Source organism: Acomys minous (assembly GCF_964271855.1).
Source record: "Acomys minous genome assembly, chromosome: 11".
In the NCBI taxonomy this organism is placed as follows: Eukaryota; Metazoa; Chordata; class Mammalia; order Rodentia; family Muridae; genus Acomys; species Acomys minous.
This window is the reverse complement of record NC_140492.1, coordinates 71,599,876-71,621,025: the sequence shown is the minus strand read 5'-3', so window position 1 is coordinate 71,621,025 and position 21,150 is coordinate 71,599,876. Positions and strand designations below refer to the sequence as shown.

General features: G+C 38.7%; 1 gene segment (V, D, J or C); it reads right to left on the bottom strand.

Annotated features, from left to right (window-relative positions):
- The window catches only part of LOC311609387 (immunoglobulin lambda constant 6-like), a 463,931-nt gene extending 443,576 nt beyond the window's left edge, over positions 1 to 20,355 (bottom strand). Inside the window, exons 1-2 of the C gene segment in view lie at positions 20,284 to 20,355; positions 20,136 to 20,189 (exon numbers count right to left, since the gene is read on the bottom strand).
- Between the last annotated feature and the right edge of the window lie 795 nt (positions 20,356 to 21,150).

Below are 21,150 nucleotides of genomic sequence, written 5' to 3'. Positions count from 1 at the left end.
GGAGAAGCTGGGTAGAACCTGCTGTGCTCAGTTTCATTCTACACCCTGAACATTAGCTCTTCCCAGACGTGTAAATTGCTGATTTTTAAAGGGAAATGTATGTGTCAACCCTTACTGTCTTAAGACAAGTTACCAAGGAAAGCATAACAAAAAGATACTCTGAACAGAACCAGAACCTCAATCCTTTTCACTGCACAAGAGCCTCCTGCAAAGGATATACAAACTTTACCAAGTGAAACTCTGATTTTAAAGATATGTTTTCTTTAGAAGTTTGCTGAAGTGGCCACTGTAAGTTTGCTGGTCAGAACAGCAAAGGGCAGAACACAGTGTCAGAAGAACTAGAAAGAGTTTGAAAGGACAGTATCCTGTGGCTCTTTTCTGTCTCTGCCACTTTCTTTCATGACAAGAAGGTGTTCATCCTCTAACCCCTTTCTATTTTCCTTCTGGATCAATGGTCCAAAAAGGATCCTCAATAATAGTAAAAGAGAGAGGGTGGAATGTCTGGTGGAATATTTAGCTTTATATGAGCAAATGCTGGTTATAGCAACCTGAGATGGCACTAAAGGATTGTTTACCTGTAAGAAATGGGAACACTTAAACAAATGGAATTATGAGGGTTGTGCACAAAAGTAACAACTGGAAGTGACAGAAAGGACACAGGTGCATTGCACTTTCTGCTATACGTAAACCATTCAGTTAAATTAAACTGAGTGGGAGAAATACTAAATATTTTACATTTCCCTCTAAATCAGGTATATACTACCAACCACAAACATCATACCGTGACATACCACCATGCTTTCTTCAATAGTGTCCTCAATGTTCTGATTAGTGAACTAAATTTAACATAAAGTTCACCACTTCAAGAAGCAAGTCAGTGACATTAACTGTATCGACAATGTTATATACCCTTCTTTCTAGCCACAAACTGTGTCACTCTCAAATGCAAACAAAACATACTAGGTATTATGAGGTAAAAACCAGAGAGCACTCACCAGGAGGAAAGTTGGAATTGAGAGTCTGTATTAAGCTGACAAGAGACTGGATGCAGAGAAAACCTCTTACAGACAGTCCTGAATGCATATTACACTGAGCTTTTATAGACATTTACCCAGCTCATCTCATCTTAAATTTTCAGCTTTCACTATTTCCCACTCTCTGTTCTTTCATATAAAAATGCATTCTATTACCGTGTACCCTTATTCAATCACTTGAGTTTTCAGATTATAGGCCCCCATCCAGCTTCTCCACAATTCATTTTGGTTATACTTTTCCAATCGCATGGTTTAACTATTCCATTAATTTATTAACTACTTGAACATTATTGCCTCCAGGACTTCCTTATTCTAAATTAATAATCAACATGCTACTGTCCTTCCTGCCTAATTTCATGACATGCAATGGCCCACTTCTAGAATTTTGGCTTATATGTGAATTCTAGGTGAAACAAACAAAACATTAGCTTTGAAATGTAGTCTCATATCATAGTCTGGATGACAATGACACTAATAGGCCCCAAAATTTTTGAATGTTCAATTCCCAGTTGATGAACCATTTGGGAATAATTAGGAGGTATGGCATTGTTGGAAGAGGTGTGTTGTTAGGGGTGGGTTTTGGGGCTTCAAAAGCCCATCCCTGGCCTAATTTCTCTCTCTGCATGCTGCTTCTGGATCAGGATTAAAGCTCTCAGTTGCTTCTCTGGTACCATGTTTCCCTGCCTGCCATCACACTCCTCATGATATTGATAATTCTGAAACTGGACACAAGGTTTCTTTCATAAGAGTTGCTTTGGAGGTGTTGTCTCTTCACAGCAATAAAATACTAACTAAGATGACCCATATATATGAGAAACACAATGATTGTATAGTGATCCTGGGCTGTCTTACACAATATACTTTTTCTGGTTCCAACAATTAAATTGCAAATTGCATTATTTTTGCTGAATAACTTTTCATTTTAGATATTATTTGCTATACGTCTTTTTTGGTTTTACTTTTTAATTATTGGGACTTCAGAAACAATGAACTTGGATGAGCAAATATCTGTGAAGTAAGATATAGAGTCCTGTGGATGTAAGTTCAAGAGTTCCATAAATGTACCTTACTTAGATATTTTTGTTTGTTGAAAAACATACATACCAGATTTCTAAAACCAGTGTATAAACCAAACATACATGAGCATTCTCTTTTTCATACATTATTTCCAGCATGTTGTCATTTGTATTGCCAACGATGACCATTCTGTCTGGGTAAAATGGAAACATAAAGCCATTTGCATTTTATTCACCTCAGAACCTTCTGTTTGGCTGCACATCTTATTTTTAATTGTACTGTTTGATTTTCTTGCTGGCTAGTTTTGGGGTGATTTCTGTATTCTAAATCTAATGTTTTTCAGTTATTCAGCTAGGAAAGTGTTTCTTCCACTCCACAGACTGATCATTTCCTTTGCTTAAAACAAAATTTAATTTTATGACATCCCACTTAATTTTCAGTCTTCTTTCCTTCCAGAGTCCCATTTAGAAGGTTGTTGCCTTACCTGTAAGTTGACGTGTATTCCCTAGTTTTTCTCTAGCAATTTTAGAGTATCAGACTTCATATTTTATATTAAGGTCCTTGAACCATTTGCAGTTGTGTTTTAGGCAGGATGATAAATAAGGATACAGTTTTATTTATTTGCTTTTTGCATTTTAAAATTTATGTCTGCAATAAACATTTGTTAATATTGATATCTTTTTCCATGCATTTTTGGCATTTTTAATCAGGGAGCAGGTAGTGCTAGGTACATCAAATTATATATGGCTCCTCTATTCTGTTTTTATTACTATACTTCCATAGTACAATTCTAGGCCTGTTTGACTGATACCTCTTGAAGAAATTCTTTTTTGAGTATTTCTTTGCATACTCTTGGTCTTTTGCGTCTGAGTATAAATTTTGAGGGTTTTTGTTGTTGTTGTTGTTTTGTTTTGTTTTGTTTTTTCCTACAAGGAATAGTCCAGGTGCTTTCACTAGGGTTGCATTGATTCTATAGATTGGTTTTGTTAGGAGAAGCATTGTAAGAATATGAACCCTTCCTTATCATGAGCATGAAAGTTCTTTCTATTTACTGGCATACCCTTTGATTTATAAATTGTTCATATGATAGAAATTATGGTTTCATAAACATAAAATGGAATCCTTCAATTCTTTTCTATTTTACAGAATAAGTATTGACTCTACTTCTTTAAAATTCTGCTAGAAATCTGTGGTGAGTTCCTCTAGTCCTGGCCTTTTTTATTAAGAGAGTTTTGATTTTCTTTTTTAAAAAAAGTATTGCTATTTATAGTTTTTAAAAATTTTTTGTTTTCTATTTGTTTTCTTTTGATATGTCTTATGACACTAAAAAAATTCCCCTCCTATTTTAAATTCTGATTTTGTATCATATAGGTTTTTAAATCATGTTCTTTTTACTCCCAGAATACATTGGTTTTGATCTAGGGCCTCATTTTTATTTTTTCTTTATTTTCTTTTTCCTGAATTGGTCAAGAGTTTGTCAACACTACTTATCTTTTCACAGACCAGCTCTTTATTTATGTGACTTTTTTCCATTTTATTAACTTAAGTCCTGGCTTTGATTATTTCATCCCTTCTACTATTTTTAATTCAGTTTCATCTATTTCTATGAAAGAATTAAGTTGAACCTTTAACATATTAATTTTAAATATCTTTAAGAAATCTGATATCCATTAAAAATTTTCAGCTATCAGCTACCTTTAAAATTTTTATATTCTGCATGAACAGGTTTCATATATCAGTTTATAAATAATTATGTATATACATATATGTGTATAGCAACAACCAAGGAAAACAGAGGCATGAACTTGACAGACAACAAGAAGGGATACATGGAAAGATTTGGAGTGAAAAGGGGGAAGGGAGAAATGATATATTTTTAATCTTAAACATAAAAGAAATACCTTCAAATTTTTAATTTAGTTGCTTGGAACTATAAACATTTCTCTCAGAAATGTTTTCATTCTGTGTGCCTTCATTTAGTTCCAAGATTATTTGAATTCCCTTTTATTTTTTATTTTTTACATATACATTTATATTATTACACACACACACACACACACACACACACACACACACATATATATATATATATATATATATATATATATATACAATAACCTACCTAGAGTAAGAAGAACCATGACACAAACAGGAATTATATAAATGTTACATTCTTAGTGTTTTGGCTATTTGTATTTGACAGCCTTGAAGAAAACATCTTTCCTATCTTGGTGCATCTAAAATTCTGAATGTAAATCAATCTCTATCACATACTGTCATTATCAACTTAAAACATCTATCTAGACCTATAAACATTTTAATCCCTAAACAACTAAGCCTCATTGTAAAACTAAGCTACCTGGTCTTCAACTTGATCAGAGACTTGAGAAGGAATAAGCTTGATTACTTGAATACCCAGAAGTGCAGGTTAGTAGTTTTCCAAATGAGAAGATGACAGCGACGGTTTGATACCTGAGCAGTCTCCCAAAATTCTCTATAATGTTGGAGCATCTTCTTAAATCTTCTGGCCCAGTATATCTGACAGACATGTTTCTGAGGCAGGAAATATTGAGGGCTTGCTGGAGATGGCTTAAAATGTGGCAACAAGCCACTGGGCAAAACATTCTCATCTCTACCACAGACAGAACTCTGCCTAAAAATGGACAAGCTTGGTTGCAGGCAGAGTCAACAGCCAGTCTCTGCCAAGACAGGGTAAGCAAGTCGTCAATAGTTCCTGCCTCACAAATATGTCTGTCAGATATATTGAATCCCTTTTAAAATTCCTTTCTTGAGTGGCCTATAATTCAGTATTTAATGTTTAATGCCAATGACTGTGTGTACTCTCTATAAATTGCTTTGGTCTTGATAACTAATTTTATACCATCTTGGTCAGAAATAATTCTGTAATTATTTTCTATTTATAGGCATATTGAAGCCCACTAGTTTTTTTGTTTGTTTGTTTGTTTGTTTGTTTGTTTCCATTTGTTTGGAACATCTTTTTCTTTCTCTTACCCTAAATTTGTATCTATTATTAATGGTGAAATGTGTTTCTTGAAGCCATCAAAAAGACTTATCCTGTTTTCTAACTTAATCTACTAGTCTATTTCATTCATTGAAAAATTAAAACCATTAATATTCAGAGTTATTGACATGTATATTCATTCTTTGCCCTTTTATTATTTTATTATTTTTCTTAGATTTCTTGTGATTATCTATTCCAGGTTTTTGTGCTTCCTATGATCTTGAATAACTTCATGTCACCTCAAGTACTTTCATGCTTCCTCTCAGAGTGAAGTAGAGCTCTCTTAGTGATCATATATGCTTTTAATCTGTTTTGGTTATATAAGGCATTTGGTTCTTCCTCTAATATATAGTTTTGCTGGATATAATAATATGGATTATCAGCGGTCATCTTGTAGGACCTGGAATGTACACGCACCAAGCTTACCTGGAAGGAGCATCTCCTCCACCTACAGGAGAAGGCCCATAGGGAAGTGGTCAAATAGGTGGAATCAGAGTTCATGTCAGAGTCAATCCCCACTCTCCACACAATTGTAGAGAATGTGCTGTCCATTGGCTAGATCTGAATAGGGGTTCTAGGTTTACTGTAGGAATTGTCCTTGGTTGGTACAGTGGTTTGAGCAGATGCCTCTGGGCTCAGATCTGTCAGCCTTGATCATCTTCTTGTAGGTTTCTCAGAACTTGTGGGCCCTTCTACTTCCCTGTTCTCCTCTACCTCTCTCACCTGGAGTCCCAATAGGAAGTCACAGCCTCTATCCCAATCTCCTGCTAAGTGAAGAATTTCAGGTGAAATGCCTGTTGGGCTAGTGTCCAATTATAAGAATGTATATACCATGTGTATCATTCTAGCTCTGGTTTAACTCACTCAGGATGATCATTTCTAGTTCCACACATTTGCCTAATTATTTCAGGATTTCCTTTTTTGATAGCTGAGTAATATTCCATAGTGTAAAATTCCCTCAGTCTCCTTATCCATTCATCGACTGAGGGACATTTAGGTTGTTTCCAGGTTCTGGCTATTATGAATAAGGCTGCAATGAACATGGCTGAGCATATGTCCTTGTTGTCTGTGGTGGAGTATCTTCTGGGTATATTCCAGGGAGTGGATAGCTGAGTTTTGAGGTAACCCTATTCCCAGTTTTCTGAGAAAGGACCAGACTGATTTCCAAAGTGGTTGTAAAAGTTTGCATTTCACCAGCAATGAAGGAGTGTTCTCCATTCTCCACATCCCTGCTAGCATGTGCTGTCACCTGAATTTTTTATCTTAGCCATTCTGATAGGTGTAAGATGGAATCTCAGAGTCATTTTGATTCACATTTTTTCTGATCAGTAAGGATGCTGAGCATTTCTTTAAGTGTTTCTCAGCCATTAGATATCCCTCTGTTGAGAATTCTGTTTACCTCTGAACCCCACTTCTTAATTGGGTTATTTGGTTTGGTGGTGTTTAATTTCTTGAGTTCTTTATATATTTTGGATATTAGTCCTTTGTCAGATGTAGGGTTGTTGAAGATCTTTTTCTAGTCTGTAGGCTGTCACTTTGTTCTGTTGACAGAATATTGTGCCTTACAGAAGCTTCTCAGCCTCATGAGGTCCCATTTATTAATTGTTGACCTTAAGTCCTGGGCTATAGGTGTTCTGTTCAGGAAGTTGTCTCCTGTGTCAATGAGTTCAGTGCTCTTCATCACTTTTTCTTCATAGAGATTTATTGTCTCTAGGTTTATGTTGAGGTGTTTAATCCACTTAGACCTGAGTTTCATGCATGGTGATAAATATGGCTCTACTTGCATGTTTCTACATGTAAACATCTAGTTAGATCAGCACCATTTTTCCATTGAATAGGTTTGATGTCTTTGTCAAAAATCAAGTTTCCATATATGTGTGGATTCATTTCTGTGTCTCTGGAAATCATCCATTTTACATAACACATATCATATTCCATAGAGGTGTTCCATGCACTATAGCACAAGATAATGGTATAATTGATAATCTGTTCATAGAAAATATGTTAGAATCATCAGAATTTCATAAAAAACCCACCATGTTAACAACAAAGGTATAAAATTATTTTTCTCTATTTTATTAGTTAATTAATTTATTCACTTTACATCCCAGTTGTAGCTCTTTCCCCCCTCTCCTCTCAGTCACACCATTCTTCTCTATTCCCCTTCTGTATCCACTATTCCTCATATAAGAGGAGGTATCCTCTCCACCCACCCTAGCTCATCAAGTTTCATCAGGACTGAGCATGTCTTCTTCCCTTGTGTCCTGGGTAGGCAGTCACAGCAAGGGAAAAGAATCAAAAACTGGCAGAAGAATCCATGTCAAAGACAGATCCCATTCCCTTTAATAAAGTACCCAGAGAAATACTTAGTGCCTATTGTCTACTTCTGTGTAGGGGAACTACATCCACTCCATTTATGGTCCTTGGTTAGTCCTTCAGTCCCTAGAAGATGCTCTGGGTCCTGCCTAGTTGGTTCTGTTGGTCTTCTTGTGGAGCTCTTGTTACCTCTAGGACCGTTTTTCTTTCCCCCTACTTCTCCACAATACTCCTGATGCTTTGCCTCACATTTGGACATGAGTCTCAGCATCTGTTTTAATCTGCTTCAGGGTAGAAACTCTGAAAGGACAACTCTGCTAGACTCCTTTCTCCAAGCATGTTAATAGTGTCAGAGATTGGCTTTCTCTCATGGGGTGGGACATTGTTTGGTCCAGGCATTCATAGGACATTGCCTCAATCCCTGATCTATCTGTTCTATCTTTATCCCTGCACATATTGTTGGTACGGTAAATTTTGGTTTGAAGTTTTTGTGGTTGGGGTGGTGTTGCGCCCCTCCAAATGGAGCTTTTCTTCTTAGAGAGTGTCCTCTTCAAAGTCCATGGACCCTGATGCTAGGAATCTCAGATAGAGTTGACCTCATATACTTACAGAAACCTACAATGACTTAGGTCTCCATATGGTCCCAGAGATTCTCCTGACCACAGTTTTTCTTTTCCTGCAGGCTTTATGTCCTCCTGGCCCCACTTTCCCTGAGTATGATCTCCACCATTATTCTTTCTGTGTACTCTCTCCTAACTTACCTCTTTTTTTCAACAACTACATCTGTTTATTCTATTTCAATTCTCACTGAGATTTAAGTACCCTCCCTTCTATTACTTGGGAACTAGCTAATTCTGTAATTATATATTTATTAAAGTCATAGCAATTGTGGGTATTCTAGTACAAATTAAGAATGACAGTGCTCCAGCATATGCTGTTATTAAAATGAAACCTTTTTATATATTATAAAATAAAGCATATTACAGGTATACCACACAATCTTACAGGAAAAATATTCATAGAGAGTTCCAATCATACTTTAAAGAAGATGCTTTAAAAACAGAAAAGTTCCAAGAGCCACACTTCATTATTTATCCCAGCCTTTTTAAACATCCTAAGACAAAGTTGTCTATGTAAGAAGAAAACTTGCCACCTGGCCATAAAAACGGTTATCACAGAAACAAACATGGTCATTACACAGGTAACAGCAGAAATATTGATTACACATGACTACCTAAATGTTTCTTATCATTTCATCTTATCATCTGCACAGCATTATTACATGGATGTACATTTTTATATTGATTCTACAAAAATTCTGTGAAAAGAGAAAGGGAAATTACCCAGATAAAATTAAGCAGTGAGGGTACATTACTCAGAATTATACCATGCCAGACATATGAAGGATTCAGCAATGACAAGCATAGAAAGACATATCAACAACAAGACTCAATTCTGTGACAAAGCCACTATGGTACATGTTTTTATGGTATATCCATTACAGGTCATACAAAATGGTAGATTGTCTCCAGGAAACTCACTTGTTCACTGCAGCCTTGCATGAATAGCTTCTGGCAGTGAAGGGTATCAAAACACCTGGAGATAGATTGCATAATGCTCTATAGGCTTTAAATTTCTTAAGTGCTGATGAACAAAAAAATGATACTTGCTGAGGGATATTGGATGATAGAAAAATCTACTGAATTAAAATACCCTGTTTATTTCAAAAAGACATCCTAACTAAATAATGGAAAAAGACGAAGTGTGTTATATTAGATCAGGGGATTTCTATATTTTCTTTCAGGAGGATAGAAGTTATAGGGAGACCCCATGAAGACTTTATCTGCAGACAGGATGAGGGAATCAAAAAGACCAAGACAGGTTGGTCTACACTGATCCCTCTACATGGGAACAGCTCTGAGACAGGCTGAGACATTAATATACTTGTATAACTAATACATCTCATTGGCTACAGAGTCCTCATGACTTTTTTGGTACATTCTATCCTTTCACATGACATGGATATATATATTGCAGTTTCATCCAAACTGGCTTATAAAGAAAGATGTCTTTCACCTGCTCAAACAAAGAGTAGAAAATCATCTTTAACTGATCTGTGTAACTTGCACATGTCAGATATATGCTATTACAGAACTATACATTACTTGTAAGAGTTCATATGCTTAGAGAGCAAAACGACCAAACACCAACTAAATGGAGATAGGCTTGGTAAGATTCCAGGATGAGGAGATGCTGAAACAAATTTATTCCAGGTTCCTGCTTGGTTCCATCCCAGAACTGCTTCAGTTACTATTTCATGAAAACTTGCTTCAGTGACACCTATAAATGAGCTAGCTCAAAGAATCCAGCATCACAGACAATCCTCATCAGAACTTCATTTTCATAGCATTTAGAGACTGGACAGCAGGTACTATAGCTACCTTTCTTCACTATTTTCCCAATTTATTAGCCTCCAAAAGGAATAACATCCCCCAAATCAGTAGGAAGCAAATTTAGAGTTATATGCCATTTCCTTGAGGTGGGTTGGGTTGGTTTTGGTCATTCAATAGATGATGGATATTTATCATTAAAATTAAACTGGTTACCAGTTATTAATTTGCCTTGAACAGAAAGAAACTAGATATAGGAGTTTAGACTCAGGGATTTCTCTCTTTCCTTTTCTTTTCTCTATCCTTTCTTTCTTAAGTAAGGGAAAATGGTTTGAGAAAAAGAGGGGAATATGAGAAAAATATAGGAATAAGAGGAAGAAGGCAAGAATATTGAATCAGTTCTTAAATCAAAGAACTATAGTTGTATACACCTAACATTTGTATAGATTATTTATACTGATACATTTTGCTTACATTAGTATAGATTTTTGTATATTGATACCAATTTATTTTAACTAATTTATTTATATATTTATTCACTGTATATATTGACCATAGTGCATCTCTCTTCTCCTGGTCCCATCCTCTCACCTACTTCCCCCTGTCACATCTCTTCTACACCTCAGAAAAGAGGAGCCACATCACCAGCCCACCAGAGCACATTAAATCACATCAAGATTGAGAGCATGCTCTTCCCATGTGACCTGGCAAAACATGTCTGATACAGCCCTCACTCCCCTTACTAGGGGACCCATGGAATGCCCGAACTTCTCATCTGCTATGTCTATGGAGGGACCTAGTTCCACTCCATACATGAGTTCTGGTTTGTGTTTCAGTCTTTGCAAGCTACTCTGGGCCCCTGTTGATTGTCTCTTTTGGTCTTCTTGTGGAGTTCCTGTCTCTTCCAGGTCTTACTATCCTTCCTCCCACTTTTCCATAAGATTCCTTAGCCTTCCCATAATGTTTAGTTGTGAGTCTTAGGATCTGTTTTAATACACTAATTGGTGGAGCCTTTCAGAGGACAGGTATGCTAAGCTCCCATCTACAAGCCTAAGAGAGTACCAATAATGTCAGTAATTTTCTCTATCCCCTGATGTGGGGCTCAGGTTGGGACAGACACTTGTTGGACATTTCTTCAAGACCTGCTCTGTCTTTTTCCCTGCACAAATTGTAGACAGGGTAAATTTTGGGTCAACATTTTTGTGGATGTTCCCCCCTCTACTATGAGTCTTGTCTAGTCAGAGAGTGTCCTCTTCAGTCTCTATAACACCTACTACTAGAATTTTCAGTTAGAGTCACCCTAATATATCGCAGAAGCCTACTTTATCATAGGCCTCCAGATTTTCACCAAGATACTCTTGCTCATTGATTCTCATCTCATTCCCTCTGTCCTCCCACCCTGATCTCTCCAGGTCTGATTTCCACCTGTCGTGGCCCAGCCCATGGGAAAAATCAAATCAGGGTTCACCCGAAAGAGGGAGTGGGGATTGAAAGTAGGATACAGAGATGCAAGAAATAACGAATCAAGTCAGGAAATTTCTGATCAAGATTCACTCTAATGCCCAACTAGTAAGAATATATAGAGAGCAAAGTCAATAGGAGCTATTCTAATCTCATTCATCCTAGCCCCAAGACAAGAATACAATAGCCTGAATAGCTCCATGTAGAATTTCCTAATTTTGTGAGTAGTTCCCTGTAAGAACTTCCTTGATCCTCTGGGTGGTTCCAAGTTGGGACTTCTCTACTTCTTTCAAAGGTAAATAGTCCAAGGATAGCCTACAACACAAGACCTCATGAGGCAAAGGTCAGCAACTCGAAGGTCACAGCATGCAGCCTAAGCACAGGATTTCTGACATGGCAGAATTTGGCATGTCTCCCCACATCCACCCTCATTTCTTTCCATGGAAATGGACACAAAGATGAAAGCAAAGACAGAAGAAAAGGGAACAGAAAAGACAGAAAGCAGGGAATGAGAGAACTTAGAGAAGAAATCAGGAAATGCAGAGGTAAGTTTCTCTAATAGAATTCAAGAGAAGGAGGAAAGAATCTTGAGAGTAGAAGATACAATTGAAAAACTTGATGTCTGCTTCTTATAGTTGGATATCATCTCTTCACTGTGTTTGGAAATATTTCTTCTATGGTTTTTATTGATAATACATCACATTTTTTATGCATTTCTTTCCCATCTATGCCATAATCTGAAGCATAGAGATTTACCTGATGCCCCAGAACTCTCCTATACTCTATTCATATTTTTTGTTTGTTTGTTTGTTTGTTTTTGTATATTTTAAGTATTTTTAAAATTATCATTATTATAACTTAATGCCCTAATTTTAATCATTGTGGTCTCACACTCCCTCACTTTTCCATTCTGTTCCTCTCCCCTAGACCTCTGGCAGGTGGGGGTCCTATGCCCTTCTCTGCCTATCAGTTCTCATCTGGATAGTATGTATCTTCTTCCACTGTACTCCAACAGGGCCTCTCCCTTAATGGACAGTAAACATATAAAGAGCACCCAGAATTCATGTCAGATGCAATCTCACATTTCTCCCTATACCTGTAGAGAATTAAGTGTCCATTGGCTACATCTGAACAGGGAATCTAGTCCTTCTGTTTGTACTGTCATTGGTTGATGAATCAGTTTCTGAAGGCCTCCGTGGGTCCAGATAAACCAGCCTTAATAGTATGTCTTTACTGAGTAATCTAATTTCTTTACCATGTGTTGCTTTCTTTAATAGTCTATTTACTATGTGATCCACTCTATTAAGGATTTACACTGGGATCTCTATTTGGTCCAAGTGGTTTTTTCCACAACATGATCTAAGTTTTGCAGTCCTCTGACTGCAAAATCTGAAATGGTTTATTTATTGAGTTCTGTCTGTTTCTCTTCCTCATTCAAGTCACTTTTCTCCTTTCAGTATAAGAAATTTACAGTGTTGAGAAGAAAATGAGATGCCATGATCCACTAAGGGCCTGTTACTGAGATTTTTCATGTGGCATATGCAAGCTACACAGGGGAAACCTTGGAACCATTAGAAATCATGAGGGCTAGAATCCTGATGGGATTATCCAGGAGCTGATGGCGGAGATATTATGTAGGATTCTATAGAATTTGTCTGCCTTGAGTAATGTTCTTGGGAGGTGTTGTTGGGTGTTAGCATCTGCAAACAATTCTCTTACGTGGTGCAGGAGACTGTGAGATCTTAGCTTAGAGTGAATTAGGACCCATGGTAACATAGAGAGGCATTATCATGAAAAGCCAGGACCCACTACATCAAACATGAGCCTAATCGCATGGCTCATGAAGCAAATGTCAGTAAACAGTCATGTTGCCCCAGATTCTGTGGAAATTTGTCAGGCAGTGAAGGCTACTATATTTTAAGTGGCTTTTATGAACACATCTACTCTAGTTTCATACCATTGTAGTACTAAAATAACAGGAAATTAGACAGCTTGGAAAAGAAAGTGAATGCTTTATTCACAGTTCCTCATGACATATCATTAGTGCAGGGAAATCACAGCAATGAGATCTTTAGACATCTGGTCACATCAAACATAGTCCAGAACAAAGAGAGAGAAATGTATACATGATCACTTACTGAACTGCTTACTTGCACTCTGCTTGCCTTCGAGATTAGACAGTTCAGGAAACTCTGCCAAAATCATGGTACCACCCACATTCTTCTTCCAACATCATTTAAAACATAGCTCATGGGGAGATCCAAGATGGCGGTGAGCAGTGTGAACCACGTTTAGAAGCTCCAGTAAACAATTCATGGAATTGCACAGAATTATGAACCAGGAACACCAAGGTCCCCACACCCCTGTAGCAGGAGTGCTCCACGGTTCGAAGGGACCAGGGTGCACAGGACCTGTGTGCCCCTGCACACATGAGAAGTGTGGATTTTCTTGGATTGGAGCAGTAGCGGCAGCAGCAGCGGTAGTAGTGGCGGCTGAATTCAGCTGCTGAGGTTTGCAGCTTGGGGCCCTCCAGCGCTGCGATTGGTGTAGTGGCCAGTGGGAGTTGCTGTAGAAGATGGGACTCTGAGCAGGAATTGGGCCATGCCACGGGGTTCCCTGAGACCCAAATTGAACTCAACATACAGTTCGGCCCCTGAGACCCAAGCTCAGCTCAGTGCACACTTCCGAGCGAAAGGCTAGCTTAGCTCCGTGCGCAGTTCTGTCTGAGAAGCTAGCTCAGCTCAACATGTAGTTCTGCCTCTGAGACGTAGGCTGAGCTCAGTGCGTAGTTCTGGCCTAGAGTCCATAACTGGACTTGGCAGGCAGATTGGGCTCAGAGACTCTAGCTGAGCTTTGCGTGCAGTCATGCCCCTGAGTCTCTGGTTGGACTCTCTGTGCAGTTTAGGCCCAGAGTCCCAAGCTGAATTCAGCACGCAGTGTGGGTCCAGAGTCCCTGGCTGAGCTCAGTGTGCAATTCCACCCCTGAGACTCTGGCTAAGCTTGGTGTACGGTTTGGGGCAAGAGTCTCTAACTGTGCTTGGCAGACAGGTTGGGCCCAGATACTCTAGCTAAGCATTTCGCGCAGTCCCAGGCCTGAGACTTTGGTTGGATCAGGTGCACAGTTTGGGTCCAGAATTCCTGGCAGAACATGGAGGGCAGTCCTGTCCAGAGACTATAACTGATGATGGCACACGCTTTGGGCCGAAAGCCCCTAGCTGAGGTTGGCACACAGTCCCAGCCCAGAAATTCTGGCTGGACTCTGCCTGCACTTTGGGCCCAGAGTCCATAGCTGAGCTCGGCAGATAGTTGGGCCCTGAGAATCTAGTTGAACTTGGCACATGGTTTGGGCCCAGTGTCCCTGGCTGGACTTGGTAGGTAGTTTGGGTCATGAGGCTCTAGCTGAGCTTGGCAGCCAGTTTGGCCCCAGAGAACCTAACTGAGCTCAGAGCGTGGTTTGGGTCTGGAGTCCTGGCTTGATTTGGCAAGGCAGTCCCAGCACTGAGACTCTGATTGGACTTGGAGGGAAGTTTGGGCCTTGAAACTCTAATTGATCTCGGCAAGCTCAGTGTGTGCTTTGGACCCAAGACCCTTGTTGGACTCAGCGCTAACTGGACTAAGTGCATGGAATAGGCTCTGAGACCCATTTGGGCCAAGAGACATGAACTGGACTCAGTGTGTGGATGGTTTGGGCCCTGTGACACTAACCTGGACTGTGCAAGCAGTCTGGGTTTTGAAATGCTACCAGGAATCACAGACAAGCAGAGCAAAAAATCTCCAGGACTAGGGAATTCTGAAGCAGACAGGGAGTGGAGTGGCGATCTGACCACCTCCACCTGACCTTCTTTAGTCCCTGGATAGCTTTGGTGTTCCAAAGGGACCTAGAAGGCTGTGGACACTTTGGCCTGACCCAACGGACATTCAGAGATACAGATGATAGCAGGACCCACAGTACAAGGGAGCTGAGGATCACTGGCTGTGACAGTCCAAAATGAGAGGGCTAGCCTCCTGCCATCAACACCAGTGAAGTATCAGAGCTTCTGGCCTAGGGAAATGGTAGGAAAAAAAGTGAGTCTATCACCAGACTCCCTCCACCCAAGTCTGGAAGCTACCCAACAAAAACACAGATGATAAGACATCTAAAGGACAGTGTAAAAGCTTATGCAAAAGAAAAAAACAATATGATGCCTTCAGATTCCAGCTATTCCAAAGAAACCAACCCAGAGAACTCAAACACAACGGAAATACAAGAAAACGACCTCAAATCCTTAGTAATGAGGATGATAATGGATGAAAGAAATAAAATTCATAATCAAATGCAGGAAGATGCAGCCACACAAGTGAGAGACATAAAAGAAGCCAGTAGAGAGTCACTGGATAATTTTCTGGAAAATACATGCAAACAGATGAAGGAAATTAATACAACAGTTCAAGCTTTGAAGGTCTATAAAGAGGCAATGGAAGAAACTCAGGAATATACAAACAATCAGATGAAAGAAATTGAAAAATCAGTTCAAGATCTAAAGATAAAAATGGATTCAATGATAAACATACAGAAAGAAGAAAAATGGGAACGTGAGAGCACAGAGAAGAAGGCAAGCAACACAGAGGTGAGCTTTTCTGACAGAATCCAAGAGATGGAAGAACAAATCTCAGGTCTAGAAGATACAATCATAGACCTTGAAGCAACCATTAAAGAAAATGCTAAATCTGAAAAAAATCCTGACACCAAATATCCAAGAAATTAAGGACACCATGAAAAGAAGAAATCTGCGGATAATAGATGTTGAAGAAAGAGAAGATATCAGACTCCAAGGCCCAGAAACTATTCTCAACAAAATCATAGAAGAAAACTTCCCCAATCTAAAGAAAGGGAAGCCTATAAACATACAAGAGGCCTAAAGAACACCAAATAGAATTGACCAGAAAAGAAAAACTGCCTGTCACATATAATCAAAACACAAAACATACAGAAAAGAGAAAAGATATTAAAAGCTGCAAGGGAAATGGGCCAAATAACATTTAATGGCAAACCTATCAGAATTACACCCGACTTCTCAGCAGAGACCATCAAAGCCAGAAGGGCCTGGACAGAGATCCTGCAAACCCTAAGAGACCATAGATATCAGGCCAGACTACTTTATCCAGCAAAACTATCAATAACCATTGATGGAGAAAACAAAATATTCCATGACAAAAACAAATTCAAACAGTACCTATCCACAAACCTAGCTTGACAGAAGGTACTAGAATGAAAACTCCATCCTAAAGGGACAAGTTACAACCAAAATACACAGGAAATATATATATATATATCATGGCAAAAAAAACAACTACACAAATGCTTGACTGGAACCAACATCAAAATTAAGACTCTTAACAGTCACTGGTCATTAATATCTCTTAACATCAATGGTCTCAATTCTCCAATAAAAAGACACAGACTAACTGAATGAATGCATAAACAACATCCAACATTCATCTGCATCCAAGAAACACATCTCACCCATAACAATAGGCTTTACCTCAGGGTAAAGGGTTGGAAAAAATATTCCAAGCAAATGGTCACAAGAAGCGAGGAGTCATAGCCATTTTAATATCTAACAAAATAGGCTTTCAATCAAAATTAACCAAAAGGGATGAGGAAGGATACTTCGTACTCATCAAAGGTAAAGTCAGCCAAGATGACATCAAAATTCTGAACATCTATGCTACCAATACAAGGGCACACACATTTGTAGAAGATCCATTAATGAAGCTTAACCCACACATCATTCCCCACACAATAATAGTGGGAGACTTCAATACCCCACTCTCAATGAACTATAGGTCATTGAAACAGAAACTAAGCCAAGAAATAACATCATTAACCAATGCCATGAATCAAATGGATCTAACAGATATCTATAGAACCTTTAACCCAAACAAGAAGGATTATACCTTCTTCTCTACACCCCATGGAACCTTCTCCAAAACTGATCACATCGCAGGTCACAAAGCAAGTCTCAACAGATAAAAGAGGATTGAAATAATACCTTGTGCCCCATCAGATCACCATGGTCTTAGGCTGCAATGCAACAACAACAGAAATTTAAAACAACTCTCTGCTAAATGACACCCAGGCCAGGGAAGAACTAAAGAAAGAAATCAAGGACTTCCTGAAATTCAATGAAAATAAAGGAACAACATACCCAAATCTGTGGGATACATTGAAAGCAGTGCTAAGAGGAAAATTCATAGCACTAAGTGCCATTAAAAAGAAATGGGAAACATTGCACATAAGCAACTTAACCACACAGCTGGAAGCCCTAGAAAAAAAGAGGCAGAAACATCCAAGAGGAGTAAATGTCTGGAAATAATCAAACTCAGGGCTGAAATTAACAAATTAGAAACTAAGAAAACAGTCCAAAGAATCAACAAAACCAAGAGTTGGGTCTTTGAGAATTTCAACACGATAGACAAACCATTAGCCAAACTAACTAAAAGGCAGAGAGATGGTATCCAAATCAAGAAAATCAGAAATGAAAAGGGAGACACAACAACAGATACTGAAGAAATACAAAGAATCATAAGATCCTACTTTGAAGGCATATATGCCACAAAATTTGAATATCTAAGGCAAATGGATGAACTTTCTTGATCAATTTCACTTGCCAAAATTGAAAAGGAACAGATAACCAAAAAAGAGTCCCATTTCTCCTACAGAAATAGAAGAAATCATTGATAGTCTCCCAATGAAAAAAAGCCTAGGGCCAGACAGTTTCAGTGCAGAATTCTACCAGACCTTCAAGTATGTGCTAATACCAATGCTCTTCAAGCTACTCCAAAAAAATAGAAATGGACAGAACATTACCAAATTCATTCTATGAGGCCATAGTCACATTGATAACTAAACCTCACAAAGACTCAACAAAGAAAGAGAATTTCAGACCAATTTCTCTCATGAATATTGATGCAAACATACTAAATAAAATACTTGCAAAACAAATACAAGAACACATCAAAGATATCATTCACCATGACCAGTTAGGCTTCATTCCAGGCATGCAGGGATGGTTTAATATATGGAAATCCATCAATGCAATCCACCATATAAAGAAACTGAAAATAAAAAACCACATGATCATCTCTTTAGATGCAGAGAAAGCATTTGATAAAATCCAACACCCATTCATGTTTAAAGTTTTAGAGAGATGGGGAATACAAGGCACTTTCCTCAACATAATAAAGGCTATATATAGGAAGCCAGTAGCCAAAATCAAAGTAAATGGTGAGATACTCAAGGAAATTCCTCTAAAATCAGGAACAAGGCAAGGCTGCTCACTCTCTCCATATCTCTTCAATATAGTACTCGAAGTTCTAGCCAGAGCAATAAGACAACAAAAGGAGGTCAAGGGTATCCAAATGGGAAAGGAGGAAGTCAAATTATCCCTATTTGCAGATGATATGATATAAGTTACCTCCAAAATTCCACCCAGCTATTCCACTCCTTGAAATATACCCAGAAGATGCTCCATCACACAAGAAAATTTGCTCAACCATGTTCATAGCGGCCTTATTCATAATAGCCAGATCATGGAAACAGCCTAAGTGTCCCTCAGTAGAAGAATCGATAAAGAAACTCTGTTACATTTATACCATAAAATACTACTCAGCTATTAAAAACATGAGATTCCCGAAATTTGTGGACAAATGGATTGAACTAGAAATGATCATAATGAGTGATTTAACCCAAAAGGAGAAAGAGTCAGATGGTATATACTCACTTATATCTGCATACTAGTCCAAGGGGCATGTCCATGAAAATCTTCACTTACCAGGATACTGCGACACAGGACAGGACATCCTATTGGGACTCTAGATGAGAGAAGCATGGGAGAATAGCAAAGTAGAAGGATCCAGAGGGTCCTAGAAACGTACAAGGAGAACATTATGATAGGCAGATTTGGGCCCAGGAGTCCTGTTCAAACTATGGTACCAGCCAAGGACAATACAGGCCATAAACTTCAAACCCCTAGCCAGATCTAGCCAATGGACAGGACATTCTCCACAGTTGAGTGGAGAGTGGGGTATTACTTTCACACGTACTCTGGTGCCTCATATTTGACCATTTCTCTGGATGGGGAGACCTGGTGGCACTCAGAGGAAGGATAGCAGGCTACTAAGAAGAGACTTGATACCCTATGAGCATATAAAGGGCGAAGAAGTCCCCATCCGTCACAGTCATAGGGGAGGGGAGTAAGGGGAAATGGGAGGGGGGAGGAATCGGAGGATACAAGGGATAGGGTAATCATTCCCATCTAATAAGAATAAATTTTTTAAAGTCATAAAAAATAAACAAAATTAAGTAAAATTAAAAGCATAGCTCATGACATTCCAAAGTAGACAAACTCCATATGGATACTGCCTTCTTTGCAATTCAATTTTCCAACAAGTTGCCAAATAAATCTTGTCATAACATCACTATCATAAAATGTATTAAAATAAATCATTTTGTAGCATCAGAGAATAGCTTTGATGACTTTCTGTATAGTAAGAGAGAGCAAGCCCTCTGAGCCCACAGAGATGCACCCACATGGTAAGAAGACAACAGCTAAAAGGTTGTACCAGGGGTTTATGTTCTACTTCCCCATCTGCATGTACCACTGTGTAAATAGCTGCTAGACCACAGAGCACAGTAATACTCTGACTCATCCTCAGGCTGTGCCCCTGTGATGGTGAGGGCAGCCTGGTCTCCAAGAAGGGAGCCTGAGAATCTGGCAGGAATACCTGGGACTCGATTGCTGGTGCTACATTTTAGACTCTTGTGTACCTCTTAAGGTTTTTCTTGGACCCAGCTGGCATAGTTACTTGTTGTAACAGCCCCAGTACTTGAGACACAGGTAAGTATTACCATACCTTCAGGAGATAGGGTGAGAAAAGGGTCCTGAGTCACTGGCTGGGAAATGGCTCCTGCAAACAGATGAAAAATCCAGTAGTCAGTAACAAAGCAGAGACAAGGTGTGCGATTTTGCATACCGACTGCATCCCAGAAAGGCCCCCTGACCTGTGCAGTAAGACAGGAGTACGAACAAAAGCGATGTCCAGGCCATGGCTCACAGTCCAGCTATGTTCTTTTCAAGAGAGTACCAAGCAGTGAGGAGGACTTACTATAACTCCTAACACAGGCAGGAAGAGGGCTATTAATGCAAATGAGATCCCCTTCCAGGCGTCTTAAAAGCTGTAACCTGAAATATACTGAGTTGGCACAAGTTATTGATTCCATTTTAATAAGAACCAAGGTCAAAAACATTACTTCCTAGCTGCCATTGCTTTTCCAGAGCCATAGGCATTTGCTGCTAGTGTCTGAGAAAGAAAACAGGAATAAAAATCCTGATCTACCACATCTTGCTCTATTCACAGTGTAGAGCACTGCAGTATGTAGGCCAGTGTAAAGGTTTAATAAGAATAAAGAAACTAAGTAATTATAAGAGCTCAGACTGACTAGATTAATGATGGGAAAATGACTTGTACTTTGTTTCTTTGTCATACTTGTCAGTTCAGGGAAGAAGATTGATGTATTTAGTGGAGTGACTCTAAATCTCCAAAACCAAGTCATCATGGAGGCTTACTATGGGAGCACCAGGATGAACTGAGAAATGGGGTGACAAGAGGATACAGTGGCAAGGTTACAAAGCAAATGGTCACTGAGGCACTACTGGAGGTTGCAAGCACTTTAAAGCAGTCCATTTTAGATTTAGCACAATTTTTGAAATGGGTTGTCATTCTGCTCCAGTCTACTCATAGTTAAATTTATAAAAATATTAATACATGGTAGAAATATTGATGGTTCATATAACTCTAATCTGTGGAAACAAGTACATAAACCATAGTATATCACATAAAGATTCCTCACACATACTAGAAATGATCA